The sequence below is a fragment of the Canis lupus genome, chromosome 4 (assembly GCF_048164855.1).
Source record: "Canis lupus baileyi chromosome 4, mCanLup2.hap1, whole genome shotgun sequence".
Taxonomy (NCBI): Eukaryota; Metazoa; Chordata; class Mammalia; order Carnivora; family Canidae; genus Canis; species Canis lupus.
In genome coordinates, this window is record NC_132841.1 from 5,791,912 (window position 1) to 5,808,239 (window position 16,328).

General features: G+C 52.2%; 2 long non-coding RNA genes across 3 annotated transcripts; one reads left to right on the forward strand and one right to left on the reverse strand.

Annotated features, from left to right (window-relative positions):
- Positions 1-380: 380 nt before the first annotated feature.
- On the reverse strand, positions 381-3,490 carry LOC140631770 (uncharacterized). 2 transcript variants are annotated; one of them, XR_012029284.1, is made up of 3 exons: positions 3,372-3,490; positions 1,640-2,076; positions 381-916 (listed from the first exon to the last, which is right to left on the reverse strand). It is a non-coding gene; the product is annotated as an uncharacterized lncRNA (long non-coding RNA). The 2 variants fall into 2 exon arrangements; XR_012029285.1 differs by having other exon boundaries at positions 1,640-2,160; positions 3,372-3,484.
- Positions 3,491-9,097: 5,607 nt separating this feature from the next.
- On the forward strand, positions 9,098-13,421 carry LOC140631772 (uncharacterized). The gene is made up of 3 exons (XR_012029289.1): positions 9,098-9,410; positions 12,248-12,334; positions 12,920-13,421. It is a non-coding gene; the product is annotated as an uncharacterized lncRNA (long non-coding RNA).
- The last annotated feature ends 2,907 nt before the right edge of the window (positions 13,422-16,328 follow it).

The window sequence follows — 16,328 nt, forward strand, 5'->3', positions numbered from 1 at the left end:
ATTAAGGGTGATTGGTGACAAGTCCCTCACTTTGCTGTCCTAGAAATGGTGAGATCCACTTTCTCATAAACCTTGACCTGGCGGAATCAGAAAGGAAGAAGCTGAAAGGGAGGAATTGGCCCTTTGAGTCTTGGAGCACTCGGCCTCTTTACATCTACCCAGAGGAGCAGCAGACCAGGGGTGTCAGGCCTGGCCTGTGCCTCTGGGCTTTGGAGATTCTGGGGTGGAGTGGGGTGGAAGGGGGCTGTGCTGTTTGGTTCACTGCCCGGCATCACGCTGGACTGGCAGCCTTCTGAGGGCAGGGCCCTGGGTTTCTGCAGCAGTCCTGGTGTTGAAGGCAAGGCCAGGAACACAGTGAGCATTTACACATGCTTGTGTTTAAGATTTTTTCTTTCTTTCCTTTTTTTTTTTTTAAGATTTTATTTATTTATTCATGAGAGACACACACACACACACAGAGGCAGAGACATAGGCAGATGGAGAAGCAGGCTCCCCGCAGGGAGCCTGATGTGGGACTCGATCCCAATACTCAGGGATCACGACCTGAGCCAAAGGCAGATGCTCAACCACCAAGCCACCCAGGTGCCCTCACATGCTTGTGTTTAAAACCAAGTTCAAAGGCAGACACCAGCAAGCCCATCAGAGCAGAATCAGCCTGCAGTGTGGCAAGGCAGGTGGGAGTGGGGGGCTCGTGGTGGGGGTAGAGGGGGTCCTCTTTCCAGTCCCATCTCCCCTGTGTGCTTCTGTCTGCTTTACTTTCCTCGTTCCGACTGTCCATGGAAGCCGCCTTGGGTCTCAGAGGAGAGCAGAGGAAGCCACAGCGGGGGTCACAGAGACTTTTGTCAGTGGCCAGTCTTCTAAGCTGGGAGGCCAGGTGCCATCTTCATGAGGCAGAACCAGAACTGGGACTGTTGTTCTGAAAAAAACAAAACAAAAAACAGATCATTGCTTTAATCCATGAGCTGATCAGGGAATCTATGGGAATTGACTGACATGTCTGATTGCAAACTCTGTCCCTGACTTGCCATATAACTTCCAGGGCAAAGGCAGGCACTACTCAGTCCCTGAGTGGTCCATCTGTCAAAAGGGTGCACGGACCCCATCTGCATGGTGGGGGACACACTCCCTGTAAGCTGCACACAGTAACCTGGGCAGGAAAGACAAAGGCCACCTCATTGCAGCTAGGTCTTCATGGCCATGGTGCTCAGTTTGTGGACCTTGTGCCACTAGTTTCAAAATGAACCTTGTAGCATCTCGGCTGGCATGCTTGAGGTTGCCCTGCCTGTCTATTGGACCTTCTTTCCTCTGTCAGGGCAAAAGTCTTTTGTTCATTTGTTCATTCCTTCACTCATCTGACAAATACATACTACAAATCTACTGCGCTCAAGGCTCCGTGCTGGCCGCCGTGCACATCTGTGAGCAAGGAAAGTCCCTGTCTTCGTGGTGTTTTCGTCCTAGTCGGGGAGACGGGCAGATGGATATGGGCCAGCTCATCCCACAAAGAACTTTTGCATAAGATGCTGACTATAGCAATAAGAGGAGGAACAGATTGCTAAGAGCACACAACAGGAAAGATGACTTGTCTGTGGGAATAGGTGAGGTGCCCTTGGATTTTCTGCTTAACCTCCCAGAGCCTTACCTGTGGAATGGGCATGCTGCCATTCGCTTCGTGGGGTTGCTGTGAGAAGTAAAATAATGGATGTGGTAAAATAATGAATGTGGAAAAGCACTTTGACAAGTGTTGGCTGCTCCCATAACTCTCATGTGTCCCTAGTACTTGGGCCCCAGGTCCATGTTCTGCCCTCTTTAGGATAAACTGGTTTAACAGTCCAACCTTGCCTGGACAAACAGGGAAAAACCCATTCCAAAAACAACCGGCCTTAAAACCATTTTCTTGGGAGGGAGGTGGAGAATTGATGTGCATCCAGATCCTTGAGCGCTGTCTCATTGCTAAATCCAGCGTCCTGCTGTGGCCTGGAAAGAGCCCACGTGGGGGATGAGTTCTGACCTTCCCTCCGTGAGTGCTGCATACCTACGACTGCTCTGCCCTCTGGCCACAGCTTCTCAGTGCTCTGTCTGCAAAGAAATGTTTAAAAGACTCAGGAAATGAACTCACATTTCTTTTCCCTCCCCCTCCTTGTCCAGAACGGCACAGCCTTCCTGGAAGAAAGCAAACAAAACGAGTGTGACTGTTTAAAAAATTATTGGAAAACCCATTCTGAACACTCTGGCTTTGAGTAGCCTTCCTGGGTGGACGCGTCACCTACTGCTCCCTCTCCCCCCCAGCACCCCACGGGTGTGGGTGTGGGGAGGGGACAGGGCAGCTGCCAGGCCTCGCCGGAGGAGCCGGCTGACTGGCTGAGCAGGCCTGCCCAGGCCCCCCTGAAGCAGCCGTGTGCCCCTGAAACGAGAGAATCATCTGCCTGCCTCCAAAGTACAGATGTCTCCCGCCCCATGTGTGGGTGACTATTTGGGGTTTTTAGGTGTGCCTGTTTGATTTGCAGCATCCTTGGTGCTGTTATTAATAACCCCGTTGGCCGCGTGGAGGCTGAAGATGGAGCCTTTTCATTTCAGCCATCTGGTCGGAAGGCTTTTCCTTTGATGAGGGAGAAACCTTTGCCGTGTTTCAACTGGACCGCTGCCTCCCAATTAAGGTGACAGCAGATGCCGAATGGCCCGTCTTTGCAGGAGCAGGGGGCTCAGCCAGGCTGCGGAGCTCGGCCCGGCCGGGAGGGAGAGGGCCTCTCCTACGGATTATGCTTTGGCCTTGGCCTCGGCCCGTGCTGCCTGCACCGACTTGAAGGGATGCGGGGACGCGGCCAGGAAAGCCGCCATCGGGTGTTCACCGGCCTGGCGGTTGGCTCTCGGCTCAGGTTTTCCGTGTCAGGCGGTGACAGCGATGCGTTACAGACACCCTCAGGAGACGGTCCTCTGCTTTCATAACAATGAAGGATTTTTTTTTTTTCTGACTCATCTTCAGAAGATGCCCCCCAGCCCCCCCCCTCTTCGTTTGAAAATAAATATAATTAGTACCAGGCAGCCGTACTGCACACAGCCAGCCCTTTCCACCCGGGAGAGTTATAATTAAATGTACATGCTGTCTGGGCGCTGTCTGCCGGCTGCCTCGCCACCCGCTTCAGGGATCAGCAGCCCTTGGGTGGGTGCTGCAGGAGGGAGAGGCCTGTCGCGGGGACTCGGAGTCTGGCGCCCAGTTCTAGGTGCGGGGACTCGATGTTGGCCGAGGGGCAGATGTGCCCATTGTCGCCCTGCGCGGCCCCGGCCTGGGCTTCTCCACGCTCAGCCTCAACCTGGGCGGCCCGGGGTGCGGTATGCCTGGTCAGTGCTGGGGCTGCCCCCGCCTCCACCCTCACCCAGAGCAGAGCTGCCAGGTATGGTTGTCATGGCAACGTGGTGGCTGCAGCCGCTGCTGGCGAGGGGCACCTGAGCGCCGGCAGGTTGAGCTTGCTCTCTCCGGCTAGGAGCCAGGGCCGCGTTCCTTTGTTCCCAGCTCCCGGCCCGGGAGGCTGGCCCTGACGCTGCGGCCCCGCCCCTTGGCATGCGCTCAGACAGGTTATCCCCAGGTAACCCTGGGCTCTCCTTCCTGACCAAAGGGCAGGCTGGGTGTTCGGTGGCCACTGGCCAGGCCCACGGAGAGCTCATATTCTGCTGAAATCAGTGGGTCAGGCAGGCCCAGGAATGCGCGCACATGCACACGCGCGCGCACACACACACACACACACACACACACACACACCCCTGTGGGCATCTTCTGGGACCGCAGCCCAGTCCACAGGCTTGGTAAGATAGGCTTGGTGACCCGGGAGCGACTGTGCGCCTCCTGCCTCCTGTCCCTTGGGCGGGCAAGGCGGTGACCGGATGACTAGCTGGCACAGCCCTCCTTGGCCTGGATCGGGTGCAGCAGGCGTCATCAGAGCCACAGGCACCTTTACCCAAGTTGCTCAAAGTGTTTTCCGAGCAAACAGTTGTTTCATAACACCCGTGAGAAGTAGGTGGGGTGACAAAGCATTCTTTGTCCCTGTCTTACGGATGGGGAAATTGAAAAGCTCGCCTGGCCAGGTGGTGAGGCCAAGAAAGGAAGAAGGGAGCTCTCCTGCCAGGGACTCTGGGGTACAGAGGGCCAGGACTTCTTCCTGGCTCTCTGGCCAGTGCATGCCCTGTTGCTAACTCCTGGGGGGTCCTGGGCTAGGTGGGGAGGCCCATCGGAGAAGGAGGCCAGAGATGGAGGAAGCTCAGGCTTCTCCCTCAGCACCGAGGAGCATCCGGGAACTGTTATTGCCCTGTGGTCTGAGGTGTTGACATTGGCCCTTGGCAACCTGGGAGGTGTCAGTTGTCTGGAAGTCACTGGACTCTCAGAGGTGGTCAGCAGATAGCTTTTGAGTATCCTGTGCTGGCCCAGGACCTGTTCCGGGTGCCGGGGATACAGTGGTGAGTGAAGCACACAGGCTCCTGGCCTATGCAACTTGCAGGAGGTAGATAACCAACAAAGAACATTAAGAAGAAATAATTTTGGAGGGTGCCTGGCGCCATGAGGAGAGTACAAACAGACAGTATGACAGAGACTGGCTGGAGGGGAGCATGGGGAAGAGGGACAACCATGGAGAGGCATCAGGGCAGGAGTCTATGAGGGCTAACCCAGCATGAGGAGGAGCCAGACTTGGATGAGCATTCTAGAGGGAGGGGACAGCTGTGTGGCCACCGGAGAGGGTGATAAGGGTGGCTCGTCCCAAGGTCAAGGACAAAGACGCTGCTCCTGAATGGTGGTGAGAGAGGGGATGTGGGGACCTGGTCATGGGCCAAGGGGCTGGGAGTGATTCTGGATCAAGGGGAGGCAGTAGGGAGTCAGGGCCTCTTGGAGAGGTAGCATGGACAGCCTCTTCTGAGAGACTCAATGTGGGGCACCAAGGAAGGATGACTTCTGGGCCTTTGCTGGAGCTGGAAGGCAGAGCTGTGGGTTCAGGTAAAGAGACCGAGGAAGAACACATGGAGGGGCGACTCCAAGAGGCTGGTGTTGTTCAGGGTGGGGGTGGAGTTTGAGACGCCTGCTTCTGGGCAGCTACATGTGAGGCTTTGGCCTCAGTGTTTCTTAAGCTGTCCCTCTCTAACAGTGGAGAAAAAGGGTGGTGGGTTCCATGAAAGGATGGTGGATTCTGTCGCAGCGTGTCCTGAATTCACCTGAGGCCCTGGGTGCTCAAACCTTTTTCCAGGAGGATCAGACTCCTGCCTTCTGAGCTGGAGCAGATCTCCATCATGGTTGGTTTGTGACATGAAGGGGAGACCAGCTAGGGTTGGTGTCCCATCGTCCCCTTACTCGTGGGGGGTACATTCAGGGGACACCTGAAACTTCGGATGGTACTGAACCCTATAGATCCAGCATTTCCCCCCTGTACATATGTATGGTAAAGTTTAATTTATAAATTAGGCACCATAGGAGATGAAAAACAAAAACTAATAATAAAATAGAACACTTGTAGCAATGTATTGACCTGAAAGTTCAGCAAATGTGGTCTCTCACAAGATACTGTACTGTTCTCAGCCTTCGAGGACATGAGATGATAAAATGCCTACATGGTGAGATGAAGTGAGGTGAGTGATGTGGCCATTGGGACCTGGCATTAGGCTACCCTTGACCCTCTGGCTATGCAAATCAGGAGGATCATGTGCTTCCTAGCCTCAGCTGACCTCAGGTCAGAGAGCAGAACCTGGATACGGGGCAAATGTCTGCATGTGATGTGGTGAACAGCCTTCTCCAGATCCCACATGCTTGTCCCTTTCCATCCAGCTCCCTGCCTTCCACAGCCAAGTCCTTGGCCACTTATCCTCGCGTGCCATAATTAGGCTGATCTTATTACCTGTGGGTGAGGAAGACCTAAGTCTTGCCTGTCTTTTGACTGATACAATGGAAGGATAAAAACTTAGCAATTTCTCGGGATCCCTGGGTGGCGCAGCGGTTTAGCGCCTGCCTTTGGCCCAGTGCACGATCCTGAAGACCCAGGATCGAATCCCACGTCGGGCTCCCGGTGCATGGAGCCTGCTTCTCCCTCTGCCTATGTCTCTGCCTCTCTCTCTCTCTCTCACTGTGTGCCTATCATAAATAAATAAAATTAAAAAAAATAAAATAAAAATGGCCTTTATTTAAAAAAAAAAAACTTAGCAATTTCTCATAAGAAGGGGCATTTGAAGAGGGTGGTCCATGTGGTCCCTGACCAGTGTGGAGTCCACTAAGCAGGAGGGCTAGGACTCTTTGTGGCCACTAACTTGGCATGTAGCTTTGAAGAACACGTTCATACATGCCCCATAGTATAAACTGAAAGCTGCAAAAAGGATTGCATCAGGGAAAAAAGCCATCCTCTTGGATTTGCCTCCCATGTATATATCTCACTGCAGGGTCAACTCAGAGCCATTAGTGCAATGGAAATTCCAATTCTGGGTCTACAAGGAATTATTATTCCTTGTTATTATTTTAATTAATTATTATTTTTTTAGAAAGTAGGTTCCATGCCCAGTGTGGCACCCAATGCAGGGGCTTGAACTCAGGACCTTAAGATCCAGACCTGAGCTGAGATCGAGTCCTACACTTAAGTGACAGAGACCCCCAGGACACTCAGCTCTGTGCCCAATGTGGGGCCTGAACTCGACCTGAGATCAAGAGTCACGTGCTCCCCGGACTGAACTGGCTGGGAGCCCCTCCACAGAATCATTTTGGGGCTAAGCACATGTTAGGATATTTACATCTATGGGAATTTCCTGGTATCTTGTTATAAAGCTTTACAGGTTTACATCTTGGGCTTTACAAGGAAGTTTCTGATGTATGGAGAACATTGTATTGTAAGGTTGTCTTTCCATGTTAGAAATAGGTCCAGGGATGCCAGTTCTCATACCAGAGGAGCGCCTTGGGCGAACACTCAGAAACTCACTTGTTCTGATCAGCTTTTCGGTGGACAGAACCCCTATCGCTGGTGTGTGCTTTAAAGCTCCCCAAGTGCTGTCATGGTCATTTTCTCATTCTCCATGACTCACAACGTTGTGGCGTGTAGTCAGTGCAGCTGCAGCGACTAAGAGAAGTTAAGGCCTTTGTCCAAAGTCACACAGCAAAGGGAGAGCTGAGAATTAATGCCAGTCCTGCAACCTCTCCCACTTTCCCAAGTCCCTGTTGTTGCACCTTGGGTGGCAGGGGGCCAGGGTGGTTCTGGGCACCTGGACCGATGTTATGAGTGTGGCAAGCCTCGCCTGGGCGGTGCTTGAAATTCCCTGAGCTGGCTCTTGGGAACTAGTTCTGCTCACAGAGGGCCGTGTTGCAACGTGACCAATGGATGAGAAGGTTGAGACAGACAGCCATTACTTCACCAACGTGAATCAAGGTCACTTGTCACCTCAGGAAGCACACGGGGCTGCCACATTCAGCAGGAAGGCCCGCTGCCCCTGAGCCAAGCCCGCCATGTGGCCTGGCACCTTTCTCCTGTGGCAGGGAGAAGGGGAGCTTCTGGGAGTGAGGATGTTCAAGGCAGCCAGACCCAGGGGCTGCTGGCCCTCCCATCACACTGCCCGTCACAGAATCTAATAGGCCTCAGCCAGTGATGGGAGTCAGCCAGCTCCTGCCAAAGCCTCCTGTGTCCTGGGACCCTTACCCCACTTGTGGGCACAAGCCCCACATGGTATTTGGTTCCTTTCTCAAAAGAGGGGTGTCACATATGACCAAGTTCCTGACCCTCTGTTGTCACCCAAGGAAATTGGGCCGACTGTGAGCTATCGGAGTGTCCCCACAGTGTCTTTCTTCATAGTTTAGCAGGTGGTACTTGCTTTCTTTTTATGAGAGAGTACAGATCTTGTCCACTTTCACTGCTGCCCATGTAAGTGCCGAGCGAGAGGAGGAAGGTCTCAGGGGGGCAGGGAGGAGGGGACCAGGCCCGGGGGTTGAGGCCTGGGTGGTGTTGCCTGTGCACGCCTGTGTTGGATGAGCTAGGACAGTGCCTTTTCCCACTGGGCCTTCCGGCTCATGCTGGTACCATTGGCCTCATCATGGCTTCCTTCTGGGCTTCCTTCCTCAGGGGAACAGCACTGAAATGTCCTTTGTAGTTCATTATTCAGGCCTTAGGTGCTGGCCTCAGCTCCAGTGTCCCTCCCAGAGAGAGCCCTTCCTGAGGAACGTGAGCTGACCCCTGCCAGTCTAGATGTTCCCTTGGGCACTTACCATGACCAGAAACTATTATTTGTTTGCCTGCTTGCTTCTAATGCCCCCTCTCACTAAAATAAAAGCTCCAGGAGGTGGGCACCTGGGTAGCTCCCCGTGGTCCTGGGATCGTGTCCCGCACTGGGCTCCCTGCAGGGAGCCCGCTTTTCCTTCTGCCTATATCTCTTCCTCTCTCTGTGTGTCTCTCATGAATAAATAAATAAAATGTAGGTATGGGGCCATGCGTAGTTTAGCTCACCATCACAGCTTCAGCACCTGGCAGGGAGCCTGCTGGGGACACACAATATCTATCTATTGAATGAATGAATGAATGCGACCCGGTATTGATGTGGAGGTGGACACCAGGAGGGACAGGGTCGTACAAGCAGAGGCTCTCAGGTGCCGTCACTAGCACGGGGCAGCCTGTGAGCTCCTGGACCCCTGCGGCCTCCTGCTGGGCCGAGTGGGAGGCCCATCCCAAGTTGCTTGGTTGTTATCTGATGGCTGAGTGGGTTGTGCAGATGAGTAAACAGTGACGGCCCGGGAGGTCAGGCGTAGCAGCCTCAGAAACTGCACGTGTCGATTGGATCGAAGAGCCCGGGAATGTGCTTTCCGTTGATGTAAACCTGCTGCAATAGACCACACCTGCTTCTTGACCCAGGAACGTGGGAAAGAGAAAGGCATGGCTTGTTTTGGTGCTGGCGGAGGAGCTGGTAATAGTAGAAGAATGCCCTTCTTCTGATTCAGAGCGGGGAGGTACTCTGGTGCCCTGCCAGGGCCCGAGGACCGCAGGGTCATCCCACTGCTCCATGCCCTCCCCAGTCGGCGTTCTGGCAAGGGACTTGTTCCGACAAGTACTCGCTTTGGGGATGGAACAGCCTCTCTTTTGTCCAAAACCTGCCTTTGACCTAAAGCTGTACAAAGAACCTTTCGAAGAGGAAAATGATTGGGCTGGGAAGTCCTCAAGTCCTTAGCTCCTTCCCCGAGACCTTGTGTCCCCCACTTCCCCCCGGGCCCAAAGCATGCTGGGCCTTTTGGCTCCTGGCCTGCCATGGCATCTGTGGCTTCCGCCTTCTCAGGAGTCAGTCACATCCCCTGGAATCTTCTTCCTTTCCTCTCCCCTGCTCCCAGTTGTCCTGCTAAGAGGACATGGCAATCGGACAGCAGGCTTCTGGAGTCCAGAGTCGAAACCTGCCCAGAGGCTGCCTCCAGGGCAATAGCGGTATGACTTCCTGCAGGGTGGGTTTAGCTCTGGGGGATTTGAGTGCCATTCGACATGCTCCCTCCCACCCCCAGTCTTTCTCATCCCAGTACTGCTGGTGGGGAGGAGTGGGAGGGGCTGCCTTGCTACACTCAGGACCAAGCATTGGTATTACTGGGGCCATGTCATTTGTGCCATTGGATGGTGGAACCTGTGTCTGTGCAGTGCCTGTACTATGCTCTGCAGAGGGGAACATTTATGGAGGGGACCCACAGTGTGGACCCAGCTCTACTCACCACCCTACAACCTTCTGTAGGACTCCTGTTCTCAGCTAGGGATGGCTTGAAAGCCTGTGGCTGTGTGCTTTCCACTTTGGATTCAACCCACCCACCAAAGCTTTTGTGAATCTCCTCTTTGGTCAAATGAGCAGTTTTATTTATGCTTTGATTCTTTAAAATACCGAATATGTTTATTTCTTCTTGCCTCTTGTTCTTTCAAGCTTGAAATTTCTCAGCATATCAAAGTCTTCACAATGCCCTCAAACTTCTGTCTCCAAAAGCATTTTTACTTGGCTCTCCCTGGTGGGAGATGCTTCGCCTTGAGGACGTTGAAGTTTGTTTCTGGTTCTTGAGCTTGGTGGTGTTTGTAAGAACAGGTACCAAGATAGCAGCAGCCTTTTTCCTCACGTGAGCAGCAGTTTGTGTTCTGTGTTTATGGATTTTAATTATTTCAAATAGGAGTGGCCAAAGTCTACACAGTGTTTGATGTTTGGTGGTTTTATCTGCTAAAACCTGTTGTTTTGATGGCTTTGAAAAATCTTAGTAAAATAATTCAATGTTGTCAGAGCCAAGAAGGACATGCTTTCACCACAGCAGTTGGCATGCAGTCAATGTATGTACAAACCATATGGATAGAGATGACCATATTACACTCAGGATTAGTTTGTCTTTTTTTTTTTTCCTTTTTAAGATTTATTTATTTATTTGTTTGTTTGTTTATTTAGAGCGTGTAAATGGGGGGAGGGGCAGAGGCAGAGGGGGAGAGAATCTCCAGCAGACTCCTTGCTGAGCACAGAGCGGGACGAGGGGCTCCATCTCATGACCCCTGAGATCATGACCTGAACTGAAATCAAGAGTCAGACACCCAACTGACTGAGCTCCTAGTTTGTCTTTCTTTTTTTCTTAAAGATTTTATTTATTTATTCATGAGAGACACAGAGAGAGAGAGAGAGGGGCAGAGATGCAGGCAGAGAGAGAAGCAGGCTCCATGCAGGGAGCCCCACGTGGGACTCAATCCCGGATCTCCAGGATCAGGCCCTGGGCTGAAGGCAGGCACCAAACCACTGAGCCATCCAGAGATCCTACTAGTTTGTCTTTCTAAAGATTGTTTTACCTAGTCTTTCAAAAAATGCCACCTAATTACCTAGATAACCATTTCTCAATAAAGGAGAATGAAACCTAGTCCTTAACTTCTTGGTCCGCTTTGTCCCAGTTTCCTGCATCATCTTAGCCCACATGCACCGTGTCCTACTTGCTCCAGGAACGACAACGAGCTGCCTTGTCCTCTGCACGGCCAGACCAATCACTAGCGTCCTGGCCTCACCGTGCCTGGGGGGCAGCCACCCCTCTCTCCCCATGGCTCTCTCACATCCTCAGGAAATGTCCTCTGTGACTCTGCAGGACCCCCCTCTTTCTTCTCCGCACAGCTTGCCCTGCTGACCGGGAGTAGTCTGCCGTCCTGTCTGCAACCCCCTCACCTATTGCCCTCCTCGGTGCCACTGACAATACTTCTGCTCAGGCTACTCATCTGGCCCTCTTGGCACTTGACACTTGCGGCTGCACGCAGGTGCTCCTGAGTCAGCACCCCTTACCAGCTCTGCACCCAGGCTGGTCCCACATCTCTCCTGTCTGGACTATGCAATGGCTGATCTATTAGCCCCCTTGCTCACATCTCTTTTCCCTTGAAACTCCATCCAGATCAATGAAAGCAGCAACCTGACCATGTGCGCCTCTGTAGAAATGTTCCATGACTCCTGATTAGTTGGGAGTCACACCCCAGCCTCTAGCAGGACATGTGAAGCTGGCTCCATCGCCTGGGCCCCATTTCTTACCACACTGAGATCTAGAAGTGCTGAACAACTTGTGTCCCTGGCATCTGGTTCTCGGTCATACGTGCTGCCTTGATAGGTATGGGTTCCTTTGGCAGGGACACCTTGATAGGTATGGATCCCTTTGCCAGGGACACCTCCTGACTTCTCATCTGCCTGACGAACTCCTATTCATCCTGCAAAATCCTTACCCAGAGTCACTACAGCTTCCTCCCAAGACAGATTCTTGCATGAGGCAGAGTCAGTGGAAGTCCTCTGAAGTGCGTGCAGACCTCTCATTTCCTTATTACTCTGTTGTCATGAATGTTTTTCCGCTGTTCTCCCGTTCCTCAGGCAGCGAACTGCATCTGTACACCCTGCTTTCTAGCACAGTGTGTAGCACTGTAGACCTTCAACAAACGTGCTGAGCTGAGACCTCAGATATTTCCAGGGTTGTCCCAAGAAGCAAATGTCCTTGGCCCTGTCCTTAGGCCTCATCACAGCTAATCACAATCAAAGAATATATCTGACAGGGACCCAAGAGACACACAGAGCTCTTTTCCCCTTTCCTGGGGTGGTTGACTGCTCTTCCTTTCTTTGGGCAGAGGAGCTGAGCTTGATTGGGCGCTGTCACAGACTGACCCTGAACCTCCTGGGGCTTCAGTTTGCTGAAGGAAACACATGCGATAGGGTAACGCAGCCGAGAGCGTTAAGTGAACGGTAGGGGCACCATGGTTCTCTCCATGCCATTCAGCACCTGTCCTCTCTCCAGGTGACACTTGCAAGTGGGACGTGGGATGCGCAGAGCTGTTTATAAAGGCGGTCCAGGAGTCCTTGATGCGGTTTGGGTCTGCGATGGGTAAGGGCAGTAGCAGCTGTGTTTGTTTATTGGGGCGATGGCTGAGGAAGAGAATAGCACCCTTTGGGGATGTGTCTAAGGTAGGATATGTGATTAAACCACAAAGTTGAGCCCACAAAGCGTCCATTTGGGAGAGTGCATTTGTTAACACTCCTGGGTGGGAGTGGGTGGTAATGGGAGTTGGGGGGATGGGTGCAGGTGGATGGGTGGGTGGGCCCACTGTAGGGCGGGCAGGTCTGCCTCCTGTGCTGCTCCAGGCACAGGCAGCTGTCACACACCCAGGGAAGCCTGGGCGCTGGTCGTGCTGTTAGCCACAGCACAAGCCAGCGGATGATGCATCAGCAGCTTGAGGAGTGATGGCGCCTGGGTGTGCAGCCCCCATCAGAGCAGCATGTGAAGGAAGTACACATCGGCGGGGGGTTTGGGCCGGGCCCTGCTGCTTGCGTCCCCCGCGTCTGTCAGGGTACTGGATAACACCTGGGTGGACTTCATCCTGGAGCCAAATGTGTGTAACTCCTGTGATTAGCTAACCAGGTGACTCATTGCTTACACTTCCTGAGTCCTCAACCCTTTTTTTTCTTCCAGGAAGATCTCTATAAACGGGTCATAAAATATGCCGCATGTTGTGTGCCAAATGCCTCTGCAGATACTTGACTCCATTCTGCATGTTCAGATGGCTCCCAGGAAGTAGACACCTTCCTCTGACTCTCATCTAATGGGGTTCACTGGTGGTTGCAGCTTGGCCCATGGGATCGACTTTGTTCCTTTGTCCATCCATATGTACCTGTACTTGCTCACTCCTACCCCAGATGTCACTGAGCACTTACTAGGCCAGACACTGCTCAGCCCAGCTGTGGAAAGCTAACTGAGGCAGTCCCCACCTTCGAGAGCTTGAAAGAAACCAACCATAGCGGGTGAATAAATGCTGGGAAAGAACGAATCCTGGGGTCCTCAGCATGGTTGTCAGTGCAGAGTTGTTCAGCCCCTTTCACAGAGAAAATGCAGTGGCATCTGGTCTGTCATCAGTACGTAATACAATACTTATTATAAATAAGTATTATAATGGTGCTTATTACTCAGCACCATTGAGGATCTTCCAGGATAGGTGCTATCTAGATGTGATGTTCTTGCCATTGTTATAATCAAAAGCACCTAATGACCACATATACTAGTGCAAACTAAATAATATTAGTTTGTTGGTTAAACAGCTGCTCAGGGAAAGGTTTTGTAGACCAGCAGTGGTGTGTGAGCAGAACTTTCCAAGCCATCTTTGGGGTAGCCCAGTGAAATAGGAACACTCCAATAAAGGTGAGGTGCAGGCTGGGAACCTGCTCCAGGTGCACCTCACAATGCGCCTCACCTGGGTAAACACACATTTGCATATCAATGTATGGATTACGGACTTCCTTTTCTCAGGCCTAGGAGGTGCCCTGTTACACACGCAGGGGGACCCAGGGCCAGCCAGCTCTCAAATCCCGTGCAACAGGAGAACCCAGAACTCTATCTTCAGAGCCCCAGGGGCTAGTCCTACATAGCGATTTCTATCTGCTTTCCCTTAAAGGAAGGGATCCTGTTTTGTAACTCACCCTGCCTTCAAATGCAGACCTGGCCTCCAGGCTCTGGAGGCCGCTGGCTCCTGCGTGAGCTAGCCAGATTTTGAAATTACCTCTGGAGCCAGTCATTATAAAAAGCCTGGTACTCAGAAGGGGAAGAGAGGTAGCTTTCATTGTAACTGATGAGCTCACCAGGTATGGATGGAACCTTTCAAAGGGGCCAAATTAAATAGCAGGCCTTGAGCTCGGCCCCCGCTGCTGCTGTGAGGAGCAGGTGGGAAGAGTATCAGATGTGTGAAGTCCAGGTGACAGGTAACTGGATCCCCGCCGCTGAGTCACTGCTGTGATAGGCTTAGGGAAGTGGTGTTGGGGGGGCACAGCCACACCCCCTCACCTGTCCGCAGAAGGGCCAGCGGGTTAACCCACACCTGTCCTGCAGGGCTTGCCTCGAGTGGATGAGAGTGGATATAAATCAGTGCAATTTCCGCCACAGCAGTCATTAACCTGTGGGAACTGTGCTGAGGCAGGTAGTTTCGGGAGAAAAGGCCCTGGAAGCGCTGGAGGGAGATTAGAGTTTTTTGCTCTTGCCATGATTTGCGTGCATTTCAGTGTGCGTTCAGTTCCAACTTGTGACCATAAAATAACCTCATAAATGAGATTACTAGGCAGTGGAAATCGACCTGGTTTTGACAGAGGGCCTGGGATGCAGGTTGGCTTCTCGGGAGAGTGGAGAGGTCTGACCTCAGCTGGGGTCCTCAGTTTTCTGTCCTGTCTGGGGAGATCTTTGGCCTCACTGCCTTGTATGACACTTCCCCCTCAAGGCCCTGTGGTTCTGTTCGCTGTAATGAATCAGAGGCCTGCCCCGGTTCTACGGGAGCAGCTAGTCCATCTGCCCGAGCGGCAGCTGGCAGGTGACATGTGATCCTTATTTTCAGTTGCTTGGGGACTGGGACTGGCTTCTCAGGGCCCTCTGCACATGGGCAGCTGGCCCAGGATTACAGGAGGCCAGATGATTTTGGGAGGACTCTATGGTCTAGTGGTAAAGGACCCTGAGAGTGGGCCCTCTGTTTTGATCATTTGGGCCCCAGCATCTAGCACAAGATGCTCAAGACCAAGAACCATTTGTGGAAAGATGGAGGACACAACAGGAGGAAGAAACCTTCCCTGGAATTCCTTCCTTGGAACACAGTACTACCTGCCCTCAGCTCAAGTCCTGTTCCCTGTAGCTCACTCATATTTCCATCAAGCACTTGGATGTGTCTTTAGTGGGTTCTTTTTTTTTTTTTTTTTTGTAAAGATTTTATTTATTCATGAGACAGAGAGAGAGAGAGAGAGAGAGAATGGCAGAGACACAGGCAGAGGGAGAAGCAGGCTCCATACAGGGAACCCAATGTGGGACTTGATCCCGGGTCCCCAGGATCAGGCCCTGGGCTGAAGGTGGCGCTAAACTGCTGAGCTACCCAGGCTGCCCAAGGGTTCTTTTTCTTTAATTAATTAATTTCTTTTTTTATTTTTAAAGATTTCATTTATTTATATGAGAGCGAAAGAGAGAGAGAGTACGTACAAACTGGGGGAAAGGCAGAGGGAGAGGGAGAAGCAGAAGCAGACTCCCCACTGAGCAGGGAGCTCAATGCAGGGCTCAGTCCCAGGTCTCTGGGATCACAACCTGAGCTGAAGGCAGATGATTAAGCAACTGAGCCACCCAGGTGCCCCTAATGGGTTCTTAACCCACCTCAAGAATGACAATGAGAGAAATCAAGTCTGTTACCTGCATTTCACTGACCAGGCCATCCAGGCACAGAGCAGGGATGGCTCTTTTCCAGTGGTGGTATCCTCCACTGGGAGAGCTTGGTTCCCACATGCCCCTTGAGCACCCATGCCCTTCTCCTTCCTGGAAGGTGTGCTTGGCAGGGGTCAGTGAGGCTGATCCAGAGGGGCTCAGAGAACCCTCCTCCCCCATCAGGCTTCTAGAAACAGGCTTCTAGACCTGACCCTGGTTTCCAGAATGCTGAGTTAACATTTCCTTTACCTGTACAAGGAGGCTCATGGGTGGGTGGCTGGGAGTCCTCCTGGTAGAAATGCAGTGAGTATGACCACATCAAGGGGCTCCCAAATACAGAGACAGATAGATACCAAGGATAACTGTTCTTATAGCTACCTTGAAATTGAGTTTCACAGGAAAAGAGTTTTAAAGTATTTAACCTATATTTAAGTGTGGAATGAAAAGAATGGCTTCCCTTTACAGGAATTCGAAGTCCTAGAGGTCAGCTGGTGCTGTGGACTGCATGCATGTTTATGTCCCCAGCCTCTCAACCGCAAAATTCATATGTTAAAAACCTCATCCTCAGTGAGATGGTGATAGGAGGTAGAGCTTTTGGGGGTTATGAGGCTAAGAGAATAGAGCCCTCATGAATAGGTTTAGTGCCGTTACAGAAAAGACC